This window comes from Protopterus annectens, chromosome 4.part0 (genome assembly GCF_019279795.1).
Source record: "Protopterus annectens isolate FY-2018-M chromosome 4.part0, PAN1.0, whole genome shotgun sequence".
Taxonomy (NCBI): Eukaryota; Metazoa; Chordata; order Ceratodontiformes; family Protopteridae; genus Protopterus; species Protopterus annectens.
The window spans coordinates 34,058,772-34,086,751 of NC_056733.1; positions in this window are offsets into that span (position 1 = coordinate 34,058,772).

Here is a 27,980-nt window from a genome sequence, read left to right on the forward strand (position 1 = left end):
ATTATATTGGGTGACTTCAACTACCCAAACATAGACTGGGAGCATTACTCTAGCTCCAACACCCTAGCCCAAAGGTTCCTAGAATTTATAAACTCAAATGCTATGGAACAACTTGTTACCACTCCCACAAGAGGGGAAAACATACTGGACCTGATCATCACCAACATGGGGACTCTATGCTCCAGACCAGAAGTGTATCCCTCACTGGTAAGATCAGTCCAGAAACTAATCTCAATGGATATTCACATCCCGACCCCACCCCCTGCCCAGAAAACCACAGTGAAAAACTTCTCTAAAGCAAATTTCACATTCCTCAAAACTGAGGTGGAATCCTTCAAAGTCCCCGGGCCTGTGGAAAATACGGCCCAGACCACAGAATCCTTTATAAACGCATTCTATGAACACCTTCAGGAATGCATGGATCATGCGATCCAAAATAAAACCAAGACCCAACCCTCCAAAGGCAGACGTCCTGTCTGGTGGACTCCAGCCATAAACAAACTATACAATAGAAGGAGGAAGCTACTAAATGATAGAGCAAAATCCCAAAAAGGGAAGGCATCACTGATCAGTATTAGCAAAAAACTATGGGCACACATAAAATTGTCTAAGGCCAGCTTCGAGAGAAAAATTGCACAGGACACTAAGGATAATCACAAGGCTTTCTTTAGTTATGTTAGGAACCTGGGTGGTAATTCCTAGATATGCTCAGAATTAGTCCAAAATGACAAAAAATACACCGAACCCACAGACATTGCCAACATCCTAGCTGACAGGTTCAGCAAACTCCCCACCAAAGGGCAAATATCTATCCCACCAGGGTGCTGCCCCTGGGACACCTCAGATCCTCAGGTAAGAGATGACCTCCCCAAAGCCAAAAACACAGCATCAATGGGACCAGATGGTCTCCCGGGGTGCGCCCTACATGAACGCCAAGAAGAGCTAAACCCAAACATAAAACTACTGTTCAATCTCAGCCTTACTACAGGATATGTGCCCAAAGAGTGGCGTACAGCAACAGTGGTCCCTCTCCATAAAGGTGGTGTCTCAACGGATCCTGGAAACTATCGCCCATAAGCCTGACTAGCTTGGTCTGCAAAGCTATGGAAAGGATCATCATGGACCTCATAAATAAAGATATTGGGGACCTACAAACACTGGATCCTACCCAGTTCGGCTTTGTTAAGGGCAGATACTGCCTCTTAAACCTGGTTGATTTCTTTGAAACAGTCACCAAGGCCATTGACGAGGGGAAGGTGGTCCACACAGCCTACCTGGACCTCACAAAAGCCTTTGATACAATACCCCACTCGGGCATTATAGATAAGCTCACCAGCTTAAATATAAACCTCTATGTCACTAGATGGATTGCAAACTGGCTCAAGGACAGAACCCACATGGTTAGAATTGCTGGAGCCATGTCAGACTCCAAACCAGTTACAAGTGGTGTCCCACAAGGCTCAGTCCTGGGACCTCTCTTGTTCGGTATATATTTCTCAGAGGTACAGGCCAACACGGAAGGACTGGGGCTGACCAAGTTCGCAGATGACTGCAAACTGGGCACCATAATCGACTCTCCAGCCGACACAAGCATCCTCCAAAAGGGCCTCATAGAAACAGACAACTGGTGCCAGAGCCATGGCCTCAAGCTAAATGCCAAAAAGTGTATAGTCATCCTCTTTGGCAAAAACAAAGTGCCCACAAATTACCACATATGTGGTAATCCATTAAGTACAGAAGAAGTAATTAGGGACCTGGGGACCCAAGTTGATAGCAATCTCTCATTTGACAACCACGTGGCCAAAGTGGTTAGAAAAACATTTTATATAGCCCACCTAATCATGAAGGGATTCACATCTAGATCAGGGGAGGTCATCGTGCCTCTTTACTCATCCCTCATCAGACCCATAACTAAGTACAATGCCCCTTTTGGGATGTACCTTACCAGACACCTGCAGCAACTGGAAAGACCCCAAAAGTACCTCACCAAGAGGATCAAAGGGCTCAAACAGATGCCATATGCTGCCCAGTTAAAGAAACTCCAGCTCTACTCAGTGGCATACCGCCTGTTCAGAGGCGATCTGTGCCTGACGTATAAAGCCATGTCCAACCCGGAATTAATGGACATGCTGCACCTCAGAAAATCCAAATCCCATCGAGCCACGCTTCGAGAGACTTGAACCTCAGCACTGAAATAAATAGGACATGCTGGAGGGACAGAGTCATAACCCAGAGGCTCCCTTCACTCTGGAATAAAATCCCAGTCCAGGTTAGGCAGAGTCCCTCATTGACTCTCTTCAAGAGGAATCTTGATGAGTGGATGGGAGATCGTAGGTTTACCCCGGGTATCACTTCTGTGTCACTGTTAGACAGAGGCACAGTATACTAACCTCGAAAAAGGGCATAGCAAAATAAATTTAAAATGGGTGGCGAAAGCCAAACACATTCTGGCTAGGCTTATAAATGCCCTAGGGCAGATAGCCTAGTATGAACCTATGAACCTATGAACCTATGAACCACATAGGCTGGAATCCATTAAGTATGGAAGAAGTAATTAAGGACCTGGGGACCCAAGTTGACAGTAATTTCCCCTTTGACAATCACATTGCCAAAGTGGTTAGAAAGACCTTCTATATAGCCCACTTTATCATGAAAGGATTCACATCTACATTGAGGGAGGTCATTGTACCCCTTTATTCATCCCTCATCAGGCCCATAATTGAATACAATGCCCCATTTTGGATGTGCCTTACCTGACACCTGCAGCAACTAGAAAGACCCCAAAAGTGCCTCATAAAGAGGATCATGGGACTCAAACAGATGCCATATGCTGCTCGGTTAAAGAAACTACAGCTCTACTCAGTTGCATACCGCCTACTTAGAGGCATCTATGCCTGACGTATAAAGCCATGTCCAACCCAGAATTAATGAGCATGCTCCACCTCAGAAAATCCAAATCCCGTATAGCTACATGCTCGAGGGACTTGAACCTGAGCACAGAAATAAATTGGACATGCTGGAGGGACAGATTCCTAACCCAGAGACTCCCGTCGCTCTGGAATATAATCCCAGTCCATGTTAGGCAGAGCCCCTCACTGACTATCTTCAAGAGGAATCTTGATGAGTGGATGGGAGATTGTAGGTTTACCACGGGGATTACATCAGTTTCACTACTAGACAGAGGCACAGTAAACTAACTTTAAAAAGGGCACAGTAAAATCAGTTCAGAGGGTGGCGAAAGCCAAACACACTCTGGCTGGGCTTGTAAATGCCTTAGGGCAGATAGCCTAGTATGAACCTATGAACCTATGAACCTATGAACCTAAGAAGGGCATAGCTGAACAAAAGGCAACATGCTCATATTTGCTCTACTGGCCCTTAAGCAGTCTGGTCTGCTCAGTATGAAAATATAAAGCAGTGATGGGCCTCGAGCCAAGGATACTGTGCACTACAGTCATAGTACTGAACCACTAAGCCATGACAGTATTGCAGTGGTCAGCCTGTATGAAGAAATGTTGATAAGTCTATGCTAAGTATTCCATGGAAACCCTGCAGGCACAGCATAATCCCTGTCGAGTTATGACACAAAGGTGAGTCCCGCAGTAAGAATAGAACCTGACTTTCAACACACACAGTAGAAATGTTAATACTGGACATGTACACATACAGCAACAGATGTAGTGGACCTCAGACAGCAACATACTGAAAGGTTACACTGGGCATGCTCACACACTTGAATAAATGAGACAAATGTCAGGCAACAGAACACTGACAGTCTGAACTGGGCATGCGCACACACTTAGGCCATGTCGGAGTACAGCAGTGGGCCACACATATCAGGTAGTTGCATATGTTAACCCAGGAACCTCTCACTATCCAGCAATCTGCCCTGTGCACACAGTTATAGGACAACAGACACAAATATAATATAGTGGAACCCTATCATAATCAAATATGTTCTGCAGATACCTAATTGTTCATAGAAAGTGGGAAAGCAAAGACGATAAAACCTGCAAATAGTATCAGCAATAAACATTGTGCATCCTGAACATTAGCATAGGTTCAGAGGTCGATACTAGCCTATCCACCCTAGGGCATGCACAAGCCTAGCCAGGGTGTGTTTGGCTTTCCCAACCCTGTCAAAGTAGAACACTGTGCCTGTGAATAGTAGGTCACACAAGATAGCCCATTTACATTTAGCATATTGTGCCTCTGTCTAGCAGGGACCCAGAAGATATCCCATTGGTAAACATACAATCACCCATCCACTTGTAAAGATGTCTCCTGTAGGTGGTCAGTGGGTGGCTCTGCCCATGCAAAACTGGGATTACAATATGGAGTGAGTGGAGCCTCTGGGATAAGAATCTGTCCCTCCAGCATGTCCTATTAACATCTGTGCTGAGGTATATGTCCCTGGAGTGTGTAGCTCCAAGGGAGTTGGATATTCTGAGGTGGAGCATGTCCATTAAATCTGGGTCGGATATTTCCTTAAACTACAGACACACAACACATCCGTGTAGGTGGTAAGCGACTGAGTAGAGCTGGAGTTACTGTATCTGAACTGTGCAGGGCATCCATGTGAGTCCCCCATCTGCTTGTTGTGGAACATTTGTGGCCATTACAGTTGCTGCAGGTGTCGGGTAAGGTACATCCCAAATGTGGCATTGTAACCAAGCATGGTCGTGATGAATATAGGGGCACAGTGACCTCACTTGATCAACATGTAAAACTATATGGGATAAGATGGGTTATATAGAAGTTCTGTCTAACCACTTTGGCAACATGATTGTCAAAGGCAAGAGTACAAACTAGTTGTGTCCCCAAACCCCTAACAACTACTACCATATGTAATGGATTAATACCTATGTGGTAATGTGTGGGGATGCTGTTATTCCCAAAGGGGATGACTATGCAACTAATGGCATTTAGCTGTAGTCCATGGCTCAGGCATCAGTCATCCTATCTCTGTGAGACCCCATTTGAGTATGCATGTGCCAGCTGGAGAGTTGATTATGGCACCCAGTTTGCAGTCATCTGCGAACATGGTCAGCCATATTCCTCCTGTGTTAGCCGTATGTCACACAAATATATACTGAACAAGAGAGGTCCCAGGACTGAGCCTTGTGTGATGCCATGTGTAACTGGTGTATAGTCAGACATGGCACCTGCAATACTGAGCATGTGGGTGCTATCCCTGATCCAGGTAGCAATCCATCGTGTGAGATATGTGTCGATATCAACGCCGGTGAGCCTATGCATAATGGCCGAGTGGGGTATTGTGTCGAAGGGTTGTGCAAGGTCCAGACAGACTGTGTGGACAACCGTCCCTACACCGATGGACCTGGTAACTGTTTAAAGAATATGAACAGGTCCAGGAGGCAATATCTGCCCACAACAACACTGAAATGTGTAGGGCCCAGTGTCTGTAAGTTCCCGATGTCTATGTGCATGAGTTCCATTACAATACACTCCATAGCTTTACAGAACAGGCTAGTTAGCCTTATAGGCCAATATTGTCTGTGGTCCATTGTGGCAGCAACTCTGTGGAGCAGGACCACTATCACTGTACGCCATTCCTTGGTACATATCCTGCAGTAACTCTGATATTGAACAGTGATGTAATGTGAGGGTTACGTCTGTCATGAAGCCCGTGTAAGATGCAGGCCGGGACACTGTCTGGTCCCATTGATGCTGTGTTGACCGCTGTGGGGAGGGCAGCACTCACCTGTTTATTTGTGATGTCAGGGAGGTTACACTCTGTTGGGATGGACAGTAGCTCCTTAGGTGGGATGTGGGGAAGACATCTGCACTGAACCTGTTTGCCAGGATGCTGGCAATGTCTGTGGGTTCAGGGTATGTTTAGTCAGTATGCGGTAACTCACAGCATATCAGTGAGTGTCCACCCAGGTACCTGAATTAACTGAATAAGGCCTTGTGAGTGTCCTATGTGTCTTGTGCAATTGTCCGTTAGAAGCGGGCCTGACATAAATACATGAGTGATTGTAGCTGTCTGGTAGTACAGATCACAGATGCCTTCCCTGTCTGGGATTGTGCTCTATCATGTAGTAGCATCCTCCTTTTGTTGTATAGTTTATTAATGGCTGGGGTCTACCAGACAGGTCCCCTGCCATTGGAGGAGTGAGTCCAGTTGTTATATGGGATAGCACGATCCATGCAGTCCACTAGGTGTCCATAGAATGTGTATGTAAAGGATTCAGCAGTCAGAGCCATACTTACCACTGTTCCAGGGTCTCTGAAGGATACCACCTTGGTTTGGAGAAGTGTGACATTTGCTTTTGAGAAGTTCACCAAGATTACAAAGGATGGGTGTGTGGATGGGATATGGATGACCAGTGAGATAAATGTATGTTCTGACCTTACCAATGAGGGTATATCTCAGGTGTGGAACACAGAGTCCCCATGTTGGTGATGATCATGTCCAATATGTTGTCCCCTCTTGTGGGTGTGGTGACCAGTTGTGCCATAGCATATGAGTGTACAAATAGTAGCAACTGCTGGGCGAGGGTGACGGGGCCTGAGTACTATCCTCAGTCAATGTGTGGGTATTTGAAGTCACTCAATATAATGATGTTTGGGGAGACCTTCATATTGTCCAGTGTTCCCAGGAAAGCTGAGTGTGGTTCATGAGTTTGGGAGGGTGGTCTGTAGCAGGCAACAAACCAAAAGGCAGATATGCACAATGTTAGGTGCATATGTATGGTCTGTGATGCTTTGTGCAGTGCTACCAACCCGGAGGTATGTGTATCTGTGATGTATATGGATACTCCCTCTATTTGTGTTGGCCATTCCGAGTTTTGTGGTCAGAAATCATGGTATAAAATATAACCTGGTAGTGCTGGTGTGCATTTGGGAGCCTGAACCAGGTGTCTGTTAGTGCACAGATATCGCTGTTTTCCATACTGAGGAGATTCCTGAGTGGTCGCAATTTGAGGGTAACACATCTGGTGTTGAGCAGTATTACCCTCAGTGTCATGTACTCTGTAATGTCCATGGAGGTGGGTTTGTCTTTTGAGCCCCGCTTAAAAAAGGCAGTATGGTGGTAGCAACTGCCTTAGCCAGTATTCGAAAGTCCAAGGGTGACAGGTGCAAGATGTCCATAGGGAAGCTACGTGGCATGTCGAGCATGTCACCCCAGGCTGACAGACACTGTATCCCCTGTGGATAACACCAATATGTTAGGCAATTGTTAAACGTGATCAGTTTGTTGGTATACTGTGACATCATACTTGGTGAGTGTAAGATGTTAGACAAGGTCAGGGTCATACTGGCCTGGGCTACATGATCCGAGAGTTCCTCTATGTATCATGTCATGTGGTCCAGGGAGGGACGTCTGAGGGTGTACGCACCAGCATGGACAATGCTGGAGCCAGTCCTGCACTTGCTGTGGAGTGACCTGAGTGCATGTGTTATGTTGTGGATCCTGCCACCCGAGAGACAGCTCAAAGTGACTACTCCCTTGTTTGGCCTGGTGAGTGGGACATCAGTGTGTCTGACAATAAGTGTCACCTATTACAAGTGTATTAGGTGTGTTGTTTAGCCCGAAGGGCAGTGACTGTGTGGCACACTGACATTGTGAACTATGTGATATGTGGGTATTGTAGTGGGGTAGCAGTAGTTTGTGTGTCTGCTTTGGAGGTCTCTGCTGCTTAGGCAGAATTTATGTAGAGCCTCTGAGTATGTTTATGTGTGATAATGTGGTTTGATTGCTGTCGCTATAGGTTTATGTGAGACTGATATGTGGTGTGTGTGGTTACCTTCACCACCTGATAGACTATGCCAGTCATGGGTCGAGAGAGCACAGCCTCCAGTATGTCAATATTGTTGCATCTCTCACATATATCTGAGTTTGTTGGGAGGAGGAGAGGGTTGTCTGTGTACATGAGGCAGATGTGACATTGTGTCAAAACCACAATATTCACTAGCTGGACTGGAGAGTACACACGAAACTGACCCCTGGACATGTGAGGATATTATGATGACATACTCCGTAGCCTGATCGCAAAGGATCAGTAGGGTGTTAAGTGTGTAAAAGAGTATAACAGGGATTAGTGCTCAGCTTTGTTGGTGTTTTGTAAAGAGTAGCTGAGAAGGATTCCAGACTGAATCATGACACCTCCTTCAGCTATGTCATAAATAGCAATGTACACTCATATATGTCTTGAATCAGGGCCAACTGTACCTGACTGACAATGCCGACGTCCTGTCAGGTCCATATAGACATACCCACCTCCCACTGACCATAGTCCCAGTCATCATACCAGGGGATATCACATGTAGAATGGCTGAACAGCTCCCCCCAAAGCCAAAAGCATGGCAGCAATTGGATTACATTGTTTCCCAATATGTGTCATGCATGAACTGCAGAACAAACAGACCCTGCACCTGAACAGTCTGTTGAGCCTCACCCTCTCCACAGGATCTGGAACCGTTGAATGTGTTACAGCAACATATGGCACTCCCCACAAGTGTAGGTGCACAACACACCATGGGAAGTATAGTCCAGTAAGCCTATGAAGTCTGATCTGCAAGGCCATGGAGTCCATCATGGTTGAAGTCATACACAGAGCTATTGGAAGCTGACAAACACACAACCCTACCAACTGTGGTATGTTCATGTGCAGATCATGGTTCCCAAATATGCTAGACTGTTTGCAAGGTAGACACCCAGGACATATATCACTGAACAGAACTACACATGTCCCACATAGACTTTGAATAGCCCTTTATCAACACCCCTGACACATGTCATATCCACAACAATCTGTGCATAAATATGTGTTGACATATGAAGGAATGTCAATGTGTCCACAGATAGATCACACAAGGTAAGGATTATGAGGTCCTGTTCAAGCTGTTGACACCTGCCAACCCACATGGCTCATTCCTGGGATTGCATAAAACAAAGTGTACACACATTACCATGTCCAGTCTGATGATGTCAGCATCCTAAAAATATAGCAGGAGAATAGAAGCCACCCAGTAAACTATATAGTGCGCCGTGTTAATGCATATGTCTCTAGTATCATAACATAGTTAGGTAGGGATTTGAATCCTGCAAATGCTGACAGTGTGTGTATGTGTGTGTGGGGCGGAGGTGTGTATGTTTGTGACTTCCTGTGAGAGGAGTGCCCTTTTTGGAGACTGGGAAAACACATTAAAAGAGGTACATTCCTCTTTGGAAAGTCTGATGATGTCAGCATCCTACAAATATAGCAGGAGAATAAGAACCACCCAATAAAGCATATAGCGCGCTGTGTTAATGCGTATGTCTTTAGTATCATCACATAGTTAGGGAGGGGTTTGAATCGTGTGGGGGTGTGTGTGTATGTGTATGATTTCCTTTAAGAGGAGTGCCCTTTTTGGAGACTAGGAAAACAAATTAAAAGAGGTACATTCTTCTTTGGAAAGTCTGATGATGTCAGCATCCTACAAATATAGCAGGACAATAGAAACCACCCAATAAAGCATATAGCGCGCCGTGTTAATGTGTATGTCTTTAATATCATAACATAGGTAGGTAGGGGTTTGAGTCCTGCAAACACTGACAGTATGTGTGTGATTTCCTTTAAGAGGAGTGCCCTTTTTGGAGACTGGGATAACAAATTAAAAGAGGTACATTCCTCTTTGGAAAGTCTGATGATGTCAGCATCCTACAAATATAGCAGGAGAATAAAAATCACCAAATAAAGCATATAGTACACCGTGTTAATACGTATGTCTCTAGTATCATAACATAGTTAGGTAAGGGTTTGAATCCTGCTGACAGTGTATGTGTGTGATTTCCTTTGAGAGGAGTGCCCTTTTTGTAGACTGGGAAAACAAATTAAAAGAGGTACATTCCTCTTTGGAAAGACTGATGATGTCAGCATTCTACAAATATAGCAGGAGAAAAGAAGCCACCCAGTAAAGCATATAGCGTGCTGTGTTAATGCGTATGTTTCTAGTATCATAACCTAGTTAGGTAGGGGTTTGAATCCTGCAATTGCTGAGTGTGTGTGTGACACAGTTGGTCAATGCAGTGTGGGTTTTGCTTTTACTATGGTATGACATATCATGATTAAAACAGTATGTGCATTGCACACATCAGGTATCTGCATGGCAAATAAATATGTGTACATGTGACCTCAATCAGTACATAGGTGTGAAGCCTGCATACTACATGAATACATTTGTTTCCTTTGACAGATTGTGCCACTGCTTCTCAGATCGTAGGTCACATATGTATGTATGTGACAAGCCCGGCCACTGTAGTGATCTGTGTCCAAGGTTGTCTGTGCCACACACACCCATGGCAGTTACTATAGAGTACTGTGAGTGAGGGTACATGCCTGGGGTATATGTCAGACATGTTCATATACAACAACAACTGGCAATAACGAACAGTCATTATAGGTGTACAACAGCCCTGTGGATATGCATTCAGGCCCCTAATGTCTTATGTGACACACCGAGGGACTCCAAAATACCTATGGATATGTGGATACCAAGGGACAGATGACATAACATGTGGCTGTATGTACACATTGTTACCCAACATACATGTTGAGGGCTATCACCTATGTGGCACTGTCGGGATAGTATGTATAGTAAATGTGGATGACTATGCCATAGTTGGCTTACTGCTATACAGCATGTATTGGACAACAGGTATCTGTCTGTATGATACCCTTGTGTAGGATATACGTCCCATCCAGGGAATGCATTGTAGACCAATGCATGCATTTCCAGATGTGGATGGACATATCCCTAGTGTGTTTGCATGTACCTAAGATGGCTGTATGCCAAACAGGCATGGTCCCAGGTACGGGTGGCGGTCAATACCACTGGTCACTGTTATAGTATAGTACTGGAAGGATCCAACTGTTACTGAGCTCCCTACAACTGTGTGTCATTTGTCAGGACATCATCTAATGATTGGTTATAGTCATGCTGTTGAGGTTGTGTATACTACCAGACTGCAAATCATTGATAGGTATCAACAGTATCACCCACAGCATACTGTCAACCCATGTCATACACACATGTGTACCCATGTTAGTACATATCTGTAGTAGAATGCATTCTGGCCATCGAAAGATACTATGAGATGTTAACAATGTGTACAACAGGGTATGTCACATGTCCCATATGTCCACTATGCACGTACATGCAGACAGTGCACACTCACCATGTTCACAGATGTACACCTGCTAATCTGTAATGCACACACCACACACGTACTGTTCACTCACTAACACATGCTGGCAACACTGTACACTTCAGCCAAGTGGTACATGGGTGGACAATACATACTTAGACCTAACACTGGTGTAAACAATGCTACATTGACAATCAGAGCTGTGATGCATAATGCCTGCTCAGAAATACCTACAAGGATATCATTACACTTTCCTGTTGACAACTTGCTAATATTGCTACACTGCTATAATGTCACCCTGTGCATCAGAACCATGTTAGTCTGTTCTTGCATCAATGTTACAGATGACAGGAGGTGGCATAGGTGTCATCATATGCACAGGGTGTGTTGTTGGTTTGCCAGAGTCCGACATTGACCCATCCAATCAACATGTGTGTGTGTGTGTGTGTGTGTGTGTGTGTGTGTGTGTGTGTGTGTGTGTGTGTGTGTGTGTGTGTGTGTGAGGGACAACAGTACAGCATGGGCCAATGTTGATGTAATGTGTATGTGTGAGCCCTACTTGTTTGGTTAATGTGTGTGTGTCTGCATGCACACAGCTCAACCATGTGGCTGCCATATATGGGAGGTTGTGGGACTGCCACAGACTGTACCTGCTAGGCTGTGCAGATCACTGTCTCTGGGCACTGACATGGTACCTGTGCCTGGCAGGGGTGCTACGGGCAGTATCGGGCACCAACCCTGACTGGGTACTATCATCAGATGCAGAGGTATGATGACTGGACCCATGTCCCTGCTGGGACTGGCCAGAGCCATGTGCATGAGGTCTACTAGGACGGTCAATAGACAGGCCAGCCCCAGCATTGCTGGGGCTGGTACTGCCACTACAGGAGCGGCTGTGATCTGTGTGCCGTCCATGTCGACTGCCAGCTGTTGCTGTTGCTGGCATGCATCTGCATCGAAGTCTTACCCATCCCGCACGGTCCTGGCTCATGGAAGACACATTGTGGAGGATGTCTATTGTCTCCCTCCAACATCTATCAATGACGTCTGTGAAATTCCGGATGGCACTGGCAAGGTCACGGATGCTGTCATTGATAGCGCTGTAATGGGCCCTCTGCACCCTTAGTCCCTGTCTGGTGTACCGTTCCATACGTGCCTGTGCTTGCATTACAGCCCGGAACATACTGGAGGTTGTAATACCTCTGGGGGCACGTCTGCCAGGGGCAATACGACCAGTGGTGCTCCCCCGAGAACCCCTGGACATCCACCTATGTGGTACCATTCCAGGAATCCGGCTATGGCTGCTGTGAGGGGATGCAAGTGCCATGGGTACCACACTCTCCTGGTCAATGCCAACTGTATGCTGTCCCTCGGCTAAGGCCATTGTTGATGAGGGATGTATCGGCAGTATGAGTGTGCGCATAGATGAGGTTGAACGCTGTGTACTGTCGATTGGTGGACCAACGACAGACCCTGTCAAACCTTCCTTTGCCAAAATACATATCTCATCATCTCCACTATTAGTGGCAGTGACTTCAGGTTCCCTGCTGCTTTCAGCCACCCCAAGCTCAGCACCTGTGAGAGGAAGACAGGAAACACACTTTACAATCTGTACATGATGTTAGTACACATGCACACATGCACACACGCACACATGCACACATGAACACATGAACACATGCACACATGCACACATGAACACATGCACACATGAACACATGCACACATGCACACATGCACACAAATACACTCCTCACTACAGCACACACACACACACACACACACACACACACACACACACACACACACACACACACACACACCAGCAATCCAACACATACTCAATAATGGGTGAAGGTGGGTGCCAGTATCATAAGACAAACAGTCACCTCACATGTGTCAGCATGCAGAATATGTGTTACTCAAGACCATGCAGTGCAAGTGTAGATGGCCCTATTTAATGACATTATACATGGCTTTGATGCATGTGTGTAGTTGTTCAGTGATTGGCTACACCCTGGAACACAATGTGTACATGGACACAACATTGCTGTGCATGTATTATCAGCCCTGCAATGTCCTGTGCACCATCACTCACAGGTATACATACCATGACTGCATGTGTTATCTGTGTGGCACATAGATTGCCATGTGTGATTACAGTGTCTGTATCCATAGCAGATAATAGTGGGCACAGGTGTAGCACATGCATGCTATGTACACACACTGGATGAGTGGTGCATGTAGACATGAAGGAATCCCAATGCTCAACATGGCACTTGTACAGTGGTTATGGGTGCAACATTAAACACCACACATACCCAATGTACGTCACGTGACCTATACACCCAATAGCATTCCAGGACATATATGTGACACTTTGTACAGATGGCGACTGCTGTGCATATTGTGTATACTGGCATATGTAAGCACACACACAACATGCTATGCATATTGTGTATAGGTGCATATGTTTGCACACACACAACATTGAGGTGCAAAGCAATGACTGCTATGTGTAGTCATGTGGTCACTGTAACTGGATGGGGTGTAGTACCATGTGCCATCATCATCATGCATCTTGTGGTCACTCATGGCTACTAATGTGTGACAGATCACTGCCTAGCATGCTGTACCTGAACTGCAGTGCCGTGGCTACATTCACAATTACACAGCCACTTTGTACATGGGTGTGTGAGGTGCCCAATAAGGAGCATTGCCTAACATGACTGTGTTATGTGTTGAAGAGTGTTGCACAGCCCCATGATAGGCCTCTACCCCTGAAGTACATCATGTGTGTGTGGATGATATGTGGGATACTGAAGTGTGACCTTACATCGGGTGTGTGGTAACGCCATATGTAGCATGTTTTTGTGTACTGCGTATGATAAACATGTTATGTTGTGTACAGCTGTAGCAACTATGCCTATCCAATGTGCAGTACGGTGTTGCCACAACTGTGTCTGATGCTCTGTGTATTACATGTCATTGAGGCAGCTACTGACATTACTGAGCTGTGCAACATCTTACAGAAAACATGCACGGCATGCATTATGCGTAGGTGTGTTACATGTACATGGCCTACACCTCACCTATGACATGCACATTTCATTACCAACATTGCAGTTATACCACACTCACCAGCATGGATCATCTGCCCTGCTGTCACACCAGAGGGACCTACAAGAATATGAGAGAGTTCGTCAGTGGCCACAACTGTGGCATTGCTACAGTGGGTATGCTAAACTACAGTGGAACAACAGTCAACAGTCACAGGTGTAGAGATAATATTCCAAATATCAGTATTGCATAACACTAGGCAGCACAACTGCTAAACACACAGTACACATCTCACGTAGACATAATCTAACAATACAGTTAACTGTAGTCTATAGATAGGGCATGTTACCTGCTCGCTCCATGTGAACATGCTGGGTGGCGCCGGCCTCCGTGACAACACATGTCATAGGTTGTTGCTGCTGTTGTCCAGGAGCCACCATGCTTAGGAGCAGCTCCTCCACTCTGGTGAGGGGGGGATGAATGGCCACCCCACTACCTGTGGCAAGCTGTTGTCTTTGGATATCAGACGCACGCCGCTGGACATGTCTAATTAAATCACTGCAGTGATGGCATACCTGCTCATATGTCCAGTTATGCATGCCTATGTCATTTACCCAATGAACAAGATCCTGCCACAGTGCAGTCCACTCCTGCTGGTTCTGGCTGCTTCGGGAAAACAGCATTGTGTACTGCTGCACCAGGCTTTGGACAATTTCATCTTCCTCCACTGCTGTATACGATGGGTTGCATTGGTGGGCCATCTGGCTGAAAAAGATATGAACAATATGTGTGAGCGAGTCCTGTGGCACACTTTAAACCTTTAACCAAAGATATCACTTTACTGACATATATACCATCCATTTTTCTGTCAGGGGTTACACACGTTCACTACCACTTATTGGTTCTCAGGCCACAACTGACTAACAGTGCCTGGCATACTCCATATATCACACCACTATACAACAGTACCCGGCACACTTTTTGTGACACAATGCACAACTTCGACACAGGGGTATATATCATGCCACTGCACGAACAGAGATGTCATCCATTGCAATGAATGTAAAGTACAGTTACAGTAGTACCAGTCAACCACCCTAGTCATTGATGCCATAGCCCTGCCTAACATATGTGTACAGTTGTTACTGTAGGTGGCATACTGCTGTAACAGAGTATATATGTTGCTGGATACACACATATACCCTGTAACACACATATGATTGCAGCCATGGTACAGGCATAATTACACACACATCAGACAAACATACAACGCACCACTGTATGCCAACACAGATGAGCATTACCTGTGTACCATAGAGTACTGTGTGCCACTACTTACAGACCCTTATGCCTGAGTTTTATCCTCTGTGCAGACTACAGGAAACACACATGACAGTGTTTCCAAGCAATGTGAACACACACCATACTGTGCTGTTTAGGCCTACAGCTTCAGGTAGTACTACAGTTCCTATGGGAGTTGGATTCACCAGCAGTACCACTCACTAAGCATACATGTATTGCTTTAGCCTACAATGAGACACCACGGTCGTCAACAAGGAACTACGTCACATCGTATGCCATACTACTATGTCTGCCTAAGAGTATAATACACATCTTTCCCTGGCGACACAGCTAGGATAGACACTACCATGTCAGATACAACTCCACACTAACCTATCACACCTTTACAGACCTTGCACACATTCAGTGTTACACTTATTTAACCTCACATAGCAGGTATTGCATTGAGTACATGTGTGAGTGCATAGTGTCATAGGTAGGTTATATGCTATTGGCCCTAGGGCCTACGGCAGCCTAGCCATATGCTACCCTGGCCTTTGACACACATGTACTTTGATTTCACTTGCCCCTGCCAACCAGAACCACAGAGAGGGTTCCTGGGGTGTATTACCAATCTCCCAAACAATCATCAGGGGTATTTATGACAACTGCTAATGAGGAGCCTTGTTTGCTATTGCTAGGTGGTCTATTCCAGTGTATGGCATATCTCTGAGATAGGAACCTATCCCTCCAGCATGTGCTGTTTAGTGAGCTGACGAGGTTTAGGGCCCTACATCATGTATCCCAGAGGGATTGTGATATGTTGCCATGGTGGTTGTCACCCAGCTATGGATGTGACATACCTCTGTATGTCCAGCAGAGGTCACCTCTTTGTGGCCGGTATGCAATACAGTCTAGATGTGGTTTTGTGAGTCAGTCTGCATAGGGCATCTGTTTGCGGCCAGTATTAGCCTCTGTGAGGTATGTCTGTGGCCTTTCCACCTGCTGTAGTTGTCATGTGAGGTACATACCACACAGGGCATTGTGATGAGTAGAGGGGAACACTGACCTATATTTCCCTAGATGACACACCTGTTGTCATGACACTTACCACAAAGACAGATTACAGGTCTAGTGTGGCACTGTCTTTATCAAAGAGGTGGCTACTGTCCACCTGTGTCCCATGTTCCCTTATCACACCTTTGGTGTTGGGTAGATCTCTACCTATGTGGTAGTTAATGGGTACAGTGTTTTGGAAAGGAGGAATGGCACTGCAGTATCAACACTTGTCTACAGTCCATGCCTTGGTCACCACACACCTGTTGCAGTACATATGGCCCCATCTCTCTCTCTCTCTCTCTCTATATATATATATATATATATATATATATATATATATATATATATATATATATATATATATATATATATATATATATACATATCTATACACATACATGTACACATCCATTGCTGTACACATAGATGTACATATAGTCACATGTACATATAGGCACATGTACAGTCCACCTTTCATGGTGGGGATATCAGTTATGCGACAGTTGTGGGATGTACAGTTATGTGATTATATTGCACAGTGTTGTGCAGAATGCATGTGGATGTCCTCAACCCATGTAGCTTTAGCAGGCCAAACTGGCTGTAACACAGCAGATCTGACAAATCAGTCCCACAGCATTTAACCAGCACATGACATATATCAGCACTACTTGCTGTTTTCTATGCCACACACTACGACCTACATAGATATATGCACATAACAACCTTCAACAACAGATATCTGTCCACCCTTCACTAACAGTTGCAGTATGTCCCTTGCCCTATGCACATATGCAGATACAGATAGATACGTACTGCTGCCACACATGGATGATTTGCAGTGTGTAGAGTACTCTTCAGGAACCTCTACTACATGCCAACACATACATATGAGTTACATACCTTACCTTTGTATTTCCTGCTCTGTCTGTTACAGTTTTGTAGGTTTTTTTTTTTTTTTGGTTAGTTGTTTTGGGTTTTCTCCCTCTATTTCTGTTTCTGTCTCGGTTTCTCTCTCTGTTGTCTTTGTCTCTGTCTGTGTGTCTCTCTCTCTCTCTCTCTCCCTCTCTATCTCCCTGTACCTGCAATGATATTATTGCATGTGTGGACAGCAGGTACAGCCTGCTTTTCTAGGTATCTGCACTTGTGCATGTGACAGCCTCTGCACCAATTGCTGCCCACCATTCAGTAATTGCATGCAGCCTGCTGTGTGCTGATTGCATTACTCACTGTGATTGCAGCCCACTGCTATAAAATTCTAGGTTAGGTAGTTGTAGCCCTTTCAGCTTTCCAAGGTGGGGCCCATGCTTGTTTGCTCTGGACACCGTTTTGTCAGTCAGAAGGTTGGTATAAGTCTCTTATCTGAAGCTAGGGTTGTAGCCAGTGATATGCATGTTGTACTCAAACCTGAATGTTGCTGCTTCCAGTACACACTTCTCAGTGTAGACATGTACTCACCCCTCCAAATGCTAACACAGGATACATGGGAGTATGTACTTTCTTTCTGAATTAGACATTTAACTGCCATACAAATGTGGTTATTGCACTGTATTCCTGTGGCACATGCAGTGTTTGTGAACTGCTATACTGTAATTATTACGTTACTCACCTCTGAACAGTTTGTGGTTTTTTTGTGTTGCAATTAGCACAGGCTGCTCAACACAACTGGACATATTTCAGTACTGAGTATGTCTACCTACACCCTGGTTTTTGCCTGAATACACAGGTGTGTTGTACCTTTGGGTAGGGGTGCAGAACTGCAAAGAGCATTTTTTATTATCATGTGAGGTTTATCTTGCTGAACATATAGGATTGCTGTGTACCTGTTAGTCTATCAAGGCAAGTAGTCTGTCTGCGTAGCTCCCACCTGTGGACATATCCAGATGGTAGCTAGAGGTTAGCCTATTATACTTTGTCTGTGCACCACACCAGTCTTTTCAGCACTGGCACATTGGCATTGTCACAGCTGGTTGTTAGCAGTACATGGCTACATCCTGTGATATTTCTGTGTTGTACTCCTACATAAGGGCATGCTTGTGGAACTCCTTCCAAAGCTATTTGCAGAGTGTGTAACAGCAGTAATGCTGATATGCCTGTGTGTTTCTGCCTCTGTCAGGCCTCAGATACTCTCAGGTATGTATTTGAACGGCCTCAGTGAAAGGTACATATACGTTAGATACACCTGCAATATATTACAGACATATTGCAGTTAAGACTTTCTTGGGAATCATTTATTTATTTATTTTATTTATTTATCATTTGTTGACCGGGAAAGTCTGACTAGGTTCCACAGAGCCTGTTTTCAGCGGAGGCCCGGGGAGAAATCCTCCAGATGCATGTCTTTGGAATGTGGGAGGAAACCGGAGTACCCGGAGGAAACCCACGCGAACACAGGGAGAACATGCAAACTCCACAGAGAAGGCACCCCAGCCGAGAATCGAACCGGAGAACCTCTTGCTGTGAGGCGACAACGTTAACCGCTGCACCACTGTGAGAGCAAATCAGAGCATATGTATACCTTCACCTTTTCTGATGTGCAAGCAGTGTCTACTCTCACCTATTGAGATTATTCATTATGTGTGATTCCACACTTGTCTGCCTAAAGTTAGTACTTTCCAGAGTGATTCAGTGGGGCACAGCTAACATTTGTTTACAAATCAGGGACATCCCTGTAAAGCAGTCACAGTTGGGGTGTCTGGCCTCTGCCCTAATCAACTTTGCCAGTATTTATCCTGGTCTGATACTGTGTGGTGTTTGTAAGGTGCTACTGTAACATTATTCCCTGCTTGGATGGCTGGTTCTCTTTTCACAGTCATGTCATGCAATTCCACAACAACTGCTGGTAAAGACCCACAGAACAGGATTTGTGTTATACCATTCCTAATTTCCATTTCCATTCCCTCATTGTAATGCATGATATATTTATGTCAGCACAAAGTTATTTGTATATCTGCTGTGGCTTAGTGGTAATTCATGCAGTCTATTGTGTCAATGGTCTTGGGTTTGAGACTGGCAGACGTCTTTTCTTTTGCTGCTGAGCAGAACAAGGGCCCTTCCATAGAGTGACTAAGGCAATTTTAAGCAGTTATATGTAGGTTTGCGTGGGTTTGTGCGATGCTTAGCGATGCTTAGCTAAGCGCACACATGGGCACACTTGCTTAAACTCGCTTACTACCACTTAAAAGTGCTTACTCCCGCTAACCCCCGTGCTAATTTCTTTTAAAGCAAAGAAAATGGGGAGATAGGAAAGTGGTGAAAAAGGGGGCACCAAGAGGAACAGACAGTAGGTAAACAAGCTCAGGATGTGCAGGATGGGTGTAGAGAAGGTCCATAGCTGCCCATTTCTTTACCAGCAACAGCTGTGCATATGCAATAAATTTGGAGTGAAATTTGAAACCTTCCACACCTGGGAGAGGGGTGAGGACAACAAAGTATGTTGTATTGCCAATTATAATTATCAGTTTACATGTCCAGTGGACATGTGAGTGAAATGGGCAGCTATGTATGGGGCGTAATTTTTTTGTGGGTACAGAGTGCCCTTTTTTTTTTTTTTTCCAGGTGAGAGTGGGAAGTGAGGTAGAGGCAGTAGGTATGTTCGGGGAGGTAGGTTGGGGAGGTAACCAGACAAGATAGACAAGATGCATACAGGGGCAGTGTATGACACATGGGGTGGGTGAACACAGTTGATGGGGACGGATGTTTGGAAATCGCAAGCCCATGAGCCCACAGATGGTAACAATGGAACTGAGATCCCCACCCATGGGCAGTCACCACTGACCTTCACAGCCCCGAGGGTGACTGTGCTGGTGGCTGCGTAGGATGGGCAGGCTCACCCATGAGACGTGCCACTCTCACCTCGAGTTGGCGTAGGGGATCAGCGACTGAATGTTGGATCTCCCTATGCACCACAGCCCGGACCCTTTGAAGGGTGACAGGTGGCCCTTCTCCACCCAGTCTTGCATGGGGGGATGAGCCCCATCCCCTGCAGCACTTCCACCCGAAGGTGTCACAGAACCAATGGAGGAGGGGAGCCTGGGCTGGGCACCGGACCTGCTGGTGCCAGGTGCACTTCCCAGCTGAGGAGGGACAGGTGGGTCCACTGGGACCGGCCTTCCCATACGTTCTGTGATTAGGTGTGTTTAATTACAACATAAACAACAGCAGTCCAGATTAGTTGTAACAGCATGCGGTAATATTCACATTAACCCAACACACCAAGGTTCCAACAGTTGAACAGCAAGCATAACACATGCATATATTGAACGACAGTGGATATTCCAACAGCATGCAGGGATGTTTGGTAGCTACAGGCCACCATGATTGCGGGGTTTGAACAGGGCATATGCATCAACGTGAATCCAAATATTTATAGAACAATAGGACATATGTCCCAACAAATATTTAAGATTACACATACCCATTGAGGTGTGGAATTGCATGGTTTATGCACATACAGTAAGGTGTAGAAAAAAACCTCGATTAACATCTTATAATTACTTTTAGTCTACACTACATTCCTAGTGACTGCAGGTATATATCCCCTACATGTATTATTACACTTGCCACCATGCATTAGGTTGTGTAATGGGTTTGGCTAGTTCAATATATGCCTGATCTATATCTGACATACTAACTGTCCAAGATGCAGATGTTACTGCTACATATTCCTTGATTGCATTTATATTTCTTTATCTACATGTCTGGATGTTTTCACATGACATTTTCACTTCTATTTGTACAGAAACCTGCATTTCTTGACACACACTCACATTTCTGGAGAACAAATTAACATGCTACTCGTGTTCCAGATTTACTTATGCATGCCAACCAGTAACTGACTGTTGAGGAATGTATATATGCTTCACAGCTACTAGCACTTCCATCACCCACTTTATATGGGACTGCACAACTCTGGGTTGCCAGCACTTTTTAAAACAGTACTATTTGTATAATGCAAGGGTACAACAACATTTCAAACTAAGTGACACAGACACGCTCCGGGTTTTAGACCTTTATTAATGACATTACACACTTTTCCACAGGCTCACTCCTTTATTTGTTATAATGGTGCATATGGAAGACATATTCAAGACATATTATACCTTTATTAATAGGTTAGAACACCCTTTTTCAGGCTCACTCACTTATTTTATATGACAGTACCTGCAGAGATATTATTCCGGACATATGTTACCTTTCTTAATGGGTTACTACACTCATTTTCTGGCTCTGACTTTTTTATCTGACAGTATATGCAGAGGAGTTATTCAGGCCATTTATGGCTGTATTATTGGACTACAACACTTTATTTCATGCTCTCTCCCCTATTTTATATAACAATACATGCAGAATAATCACTAACCTGCCTGGTGGTGCAGCCTTAGCAGCCTATCTGCATAGGCTTGCTGATTCGCAGCACGGTCACCTGCAGCTGTAAAGTAAATTAAGGGATATTGAGACATACCTATCCATTATACAGAATCAATTATCAATTCCTACATACTGCATTCCATGGCTACCTACTCAGTTGTGGGACATCCTGCATCCCACGGGCCTCCTGTATCCATTGGTTCAGGTGGTCCTGCTTCTGTCTCTTCAGGTCTGCATGGTGGTGATGGACCTGCTCACCAGTCCGAGGAACACCTGTGACACTGGAGAGGTCATGAGCTAACCGGTTCCAAGCCTCTGCCTTGTACTCCGTCCCTTGGAACTGGCCCTGCAGGAGTCTTGACTCATGACGGTGGACAAGGAGCCAAACCATGTATTTCGACTCCTTGATGCCCCAATGTTGTGCTCGGAAGAGTGTACCCTCTCCTGCACCAGACATTCTAACTGCAGATGTGAGCTACAATCAGTTATGGTGAGTATTCCTGCCTATGGGGCTTAAATATGCCGTATTTCCTGCACTTTTTTGTGATTGGCCGTTTTTGAAAATTCTCGGCTGACTGCAGACCTGCTTAGTAATGATTAATCTACCATTACTAAGTATATGTATGTTAACAGTGGCTGTTTCTCCTAAGTTGTCATGGCTTAGTGGTTCTGTGCTTTGATTATGATGCACAGAGTCCTGGGTTCGAACCTTGTCATTCATTTTATTTTCATACTGACCAGACAGGCTAGGGGGTGTGGCTGCATTTAAGCAACTTTGCTCTACGTTGCTCCATGTTGCCCTACGGTGTGCTGGTTGGCACGGCGCACACATCCGCACTATTTCACTATGGGCACCTCTATTGTGCTGGGTACAGCGCTCTTAAACTTTGAGCAACTCTATTGCACTGGGTACAGCGCTCTTAAACTTTGGGCAACTCTATTGCACTGGGTAAAGCGCTATTGAACTATGGCAACTCTATTGCGTTGGGTAAAGTGCTGCTTAACTGCAAGCAATTATGTATCAGAATCCTTTAAAAATGTAATATTTTGTTCACTGATACATTGGCCATTTCACTGCTTTTTACTGATATTTTAATCATATGTGTCAGGTATTATTCCATGTACTGATTTAAAACATAAATAAGAAGGGGAGTGGTGGGGCTTGAATCATGAATGGTTCTTCTTTGTGCAAACACTCTACCATTACGCTATTGCTATTCAGTGTGATTTGCATAAAAAATCTTTCTTATGCTCTTCCATGTCGGAATTGCTAACTACAGCTAAGCAATGGGCACACCCATGCACACACGCACAAATACAGGCAGCTATTTCGGGAATTAAAAAAAAATAAAATTAATTTTTTACTTTTCATAACTGTGATGGGGGTTTACAATGTCAGGGAGTGTGGTGTTGGGTGCAAGGACATTTGAGCGGACTCGCTCTTGTGTACTTTCATTTCCCTTTTACAAACCTTGCAGGGACTTGGCCATTTAGACTGCTCAGCAGTTGGACATACTCCCTGCTTTCCTACCCGGTCCGTGTAAGACTTATGGTTGAGTCAGCATGCCCTCATGAATATTCATGGCACGCTGACGTCATACCGTTCAACTGCAGCCTCTGAGTAACACTTATTAAGTTTTACATGGAGGATTCGTAAATCCGGGGATACACTTTACCTGCGGTGGTGGTGCTGCAGTAGCGTTGTCGCCTCACAGTAAGATGCTGTCCGGTTCGATTCTCAGCTAGATCGTCTTCTGCGTGGAGACATGCATGAATGGGTGTACCTTCATTGAAGGTTGTGCATCAGGGCTGGTAACTCGGCACATAAATCTCAACTACCAATCATTAGCGGACCGGAGTTCTGCTGTGGCGATCCCTAACTGGGAAAAGCTGAAAGACACAAACAAATATACATATACACTTTACATGTAAAAAATCAATTGTAAAAATCATATTCTATTTTCATAACCTATTGTTAACAAAGATCACTTTCGTCCTTCTAGACTTCTTCAGGTCTGTGTACAAGAACCCTAAAAACTATCTATAAAAATATATATAAATGTATAATTAGTCAGCATTGTTATTACACATCATTTTGAATAAAGTGGAAAAAAGAGAACCAGAAAAAGAAAAAATAATAAGAAAAAATGTATGGTGGTGGAAACAAAATATACATTTAAATTACAACTGATTTAAAATGGTATTTAAAACCAACTGTTAGAATAAAATAAAATAAAATAAAATTAGTCATGTAAGCAATGTGACAATTTTCTAAGTTCCAGTGCACTTTTAATTGAACAGTAGTAGTTTAGTCCAGGCTTCCTAAAAGAGTTTAGCTTTAATAACGTGCTTTAGCGCGCTTTAGCGCGGAGTTGCCACTAGAGCAGCATCGGGCAGCGCCGGTTAAACAAGGTTAAACTCTTTCTGGCTCCAGAAAGTCTGTTCTTCAATTTTTCCCTTAGAACTGCTCTGTTATTAACCTAAACAGTTTACACCTACACTAAAAAGTGCAGCACTTGTTCCAAATAGCTTTTTCTTCTGAAAAAGCTCAGCACTTGTCTTATAAGCATATCCCTTGTCTTATAAGCATTCTCTTTGCAGGTCAAGCACTCCTATATTATACAAATCTCTCACTAGCAAAACCCCCAGGAGTGCCCACTTCCCTGCTAAGCCCACTACTTTTCTGTCTCATACCAACTCATAATTCTTTCTAGCATGTCGAAGGGTCAGATGCTGGCGTCCTCTCCTGCCCATTTGGTGAATCTGGGAATTCTGAGACAATGTTACAATTGCCTCATGTACACGGACAACCATCTCCTCCTCCCATGTAACACTAACACTTGTGAGAGATGCAGCTATTTAGCCAGACTGGAGGCTGAGCTCTCTCAACTCAGGACTGGCAAGACCAGGCAGGAGGAGAAGGCAACTACACACACCACAATACCAGTCTCACATAACTCAACCACACCACTGAATCAAACACATAAACACACTAAGACATACTCGAGGCTCTGAGTAAAATTTACCTAAACAGCAGAGGCCTCCAAAGCAGACACCCAAGCAACTGCAAACTCAATACACCACACAAACAACACATAAACAACAAAATCAGTGTGCAAAGCAGTCACTGCCCTTAAGGCCAAATACAACACCAAACATACTTGTCATAGGTGACTCCATAGTCAGACACACTGGCGTCCCGCTCACCAGACTGAGTAAGGAGAAGGTCACAGTAAGCTGCCTGTCGGGCTAGAATCCGCCACATAACACAAGCACTCAGGTCTCTCAACAGCAGGTACAAGTAGGACTCAGTCATTGTCCACGCTGGTGTCAACGACCTGAGACGTACCTCCTTGGACTACATGAAAAGAGACATTGAGGAGCTCTCTGATTATGTAGCCCAGGCAGGTATGACCCTGACCTTGAGCAGTATCCTACCTTCACCTAGAATGATGCCACAATACAGTGATAAGATGATCAGCTTTAATAATTGGCTTAAATTCTGGTGTCATTCAAAGGGATCAATGTCTGTCTGCCTGGGATGACATGCTGGACAAGCCACGCTGCTTCGCAAGGGACGGCTTGCACCTGTCACCCCTAGGCTTCCGGATATTGGCAAAGGCTCTTGCCACCCCCATAGTGCCTTTTTAGGCAAGGCTCAAATTCTAAACCTACCACCCTAGAACACAAAAAGTAAAAACTAAGGGTAATGCTGCTCAATGCCAGAAGTCTCAATCTCAAGATGCACTTTTCGAGGCCCTTCTCAGTATGGAGAACATCGATGTCTGTGCTGTGACAGAAACCTGGTTCAAGGCTCCTGAGAGCACCCCAGCACTAGCAGGTTTCACCTCATATCATGCGTTCCGGCCCCAAAATCGGACAACACCAAGAAAGGAGGGTGTCCATATTCATAAAGGACACCCACACCTCAAGGTTGGTGGCAATGCACGATGCATCGGAGACCATCCAGGTGCAATTAACCATAGGCAAGACTGCTCTGCAATTTGTAGCATGTTACAGGCCACCCTCTCAAACTCAGGAACCTCACATGGCCTTCCTGAAAACAATGGAGGGATAAATGTATCTCCAAACACCATCATACTAGGTGACTTCAACTACCCTAATATAGACTGGGAACACTACTCAAGCCCAAACACTCTAGCCCAAAGGTTCCTGGAGTTCATAAACTCAAATGCCATGGAACAACTAGTCACCATCCCCACAAGAGGAGAAAACATACTTGATCTCATCATCACGAACATGGGATCACAATGTTCAACACGAAGTATACCCCTCACTGGTGAGATCAGATCATAAACTAATCTCGCTGGAGGTCCTCATCCCCCCACCTGAAACAAAAAGACCACAGTGAAAAACTTCTCAAAGCCGACTTCACACTTCTAAAAACTAGTGTGGTCTCCTTTAAGGCCCCTGAGCCAGTGGTAAACATTACTCAAACCGCTGAATCACTTACAAATGCCTTCTACCAGCACCTACAGGACTGCATGGATCAGGCAATCCCAAACAAAACTAAGACTCTTTGTACCAAAGGCAAGCGTCCAGTCTGGTGGACCCCAGCCATAAACAAGCTCTACAACAAAAGGAGGAAGCTACTACAAGATAGAGCAAAATCCTTGAAAGGTAAGACACCCTTGATCATTATAAGTAAAAACTAAGAGCTCTCATAAAATCATCCAAGGCAAATTTTGAGAGAAAAATCGCCAAGGATTCAAAAGACAATCATAAGGCCTTCTTTAGCTATGTTAGAAACCTAGGAGGAAACTCCCAGATATGCTCAGAATTAGTTCAAAATGATGTGAAGATTACTGAACCTACACACATTGCCAACATACTGGCTGACAGGTTCAGTGCAAACTTCTCCCCCTCCCCAAAGGAGAGATATCTATACCAGAGGATTGTAGCCCCCTAAACATCTCCAACGCCCAGGTGAGAACTGCTCTCTCCAAAGCAAAAAACACAGCATCCATGGGACGGGATGGTGTCCCCGGCTGTGTGCTCCATGAACTCAATGAGGAATTAAACCCACAGTTAGGACAGCTGTTTAATCTTAGCCTCACCTCGGGATATTACCCAAGGAGTGGCGCCGCGGCGACTGTGGTCCCACTTCACAAGGGCGGTGCCTCCACCGACCCTGGAAATTACCGTCCCATTAGCTTGACAAGCCTTATCTGCAAAGCCATGGAGAGGATCATAATGGAACTCATAAATAAAGACATAGGGAACTTGCAGACTTTGGATCCAACCCAGTTTGGCTTTGTCAAAGGCAGATCATGCCTTTTAAACTTGGTTGACTTTTTCGAGACAGTCACCAAGGCCATTGATGAGGGAAAGGCAGTCCATACAGTCTACCTTGACCTGGTAAAGGCCTTCGACACAATACCCCACTCAGGTATCATCAAAAAACTCATCAGCTTGAATGTAAACCCATACATCACAAGATGGGTTGCAAACTGGCTAAGTGACAGAACCCACAGGGTCAGAGTTGCTGGAGCCATGTCAGACTCAAAGCCTGTCACAAGTGGTGTCCCACAGGGCTCAGTCCTGGGTCCACTCTTGTTCGGCATCTACTTTTCTGAAGTACAAGCAAACACAGGAGGGTTATGGCTGACAAAGTTTGCAGATGACTGCAAACTGGGCGCCATAGTCGAAAACACATCTGACACAGATATCCTTCAGAAGGGCCTCACAGAAATGGATAACTGGTGCCAGAGCCATGGCCTAAAGTTAAATGCCAAGAAATGCAAAGTCATACCCTTGGGTAAAAACAAGGTTACCCCTAGCTACCATCTAGGTGGCAATCCACTGAGCACAGAAGAAGTTATCAGGGATCTGGGGACCCAGGTAGACAGTAGCCTTCGTTTGACACTCATGTTGCTAAAGTAGTTAGGAAAACCTTCTACATTGCCCACCTGATCATGAAGGGATTCACATCTAGATCAAGGGAGGTCATCGCCCCCCTGTACTCATCACTCATTAGACCTATGATTGAGTACAATGCCCCATTCAGAATGTATCTGACCAGACACCTGCAGCA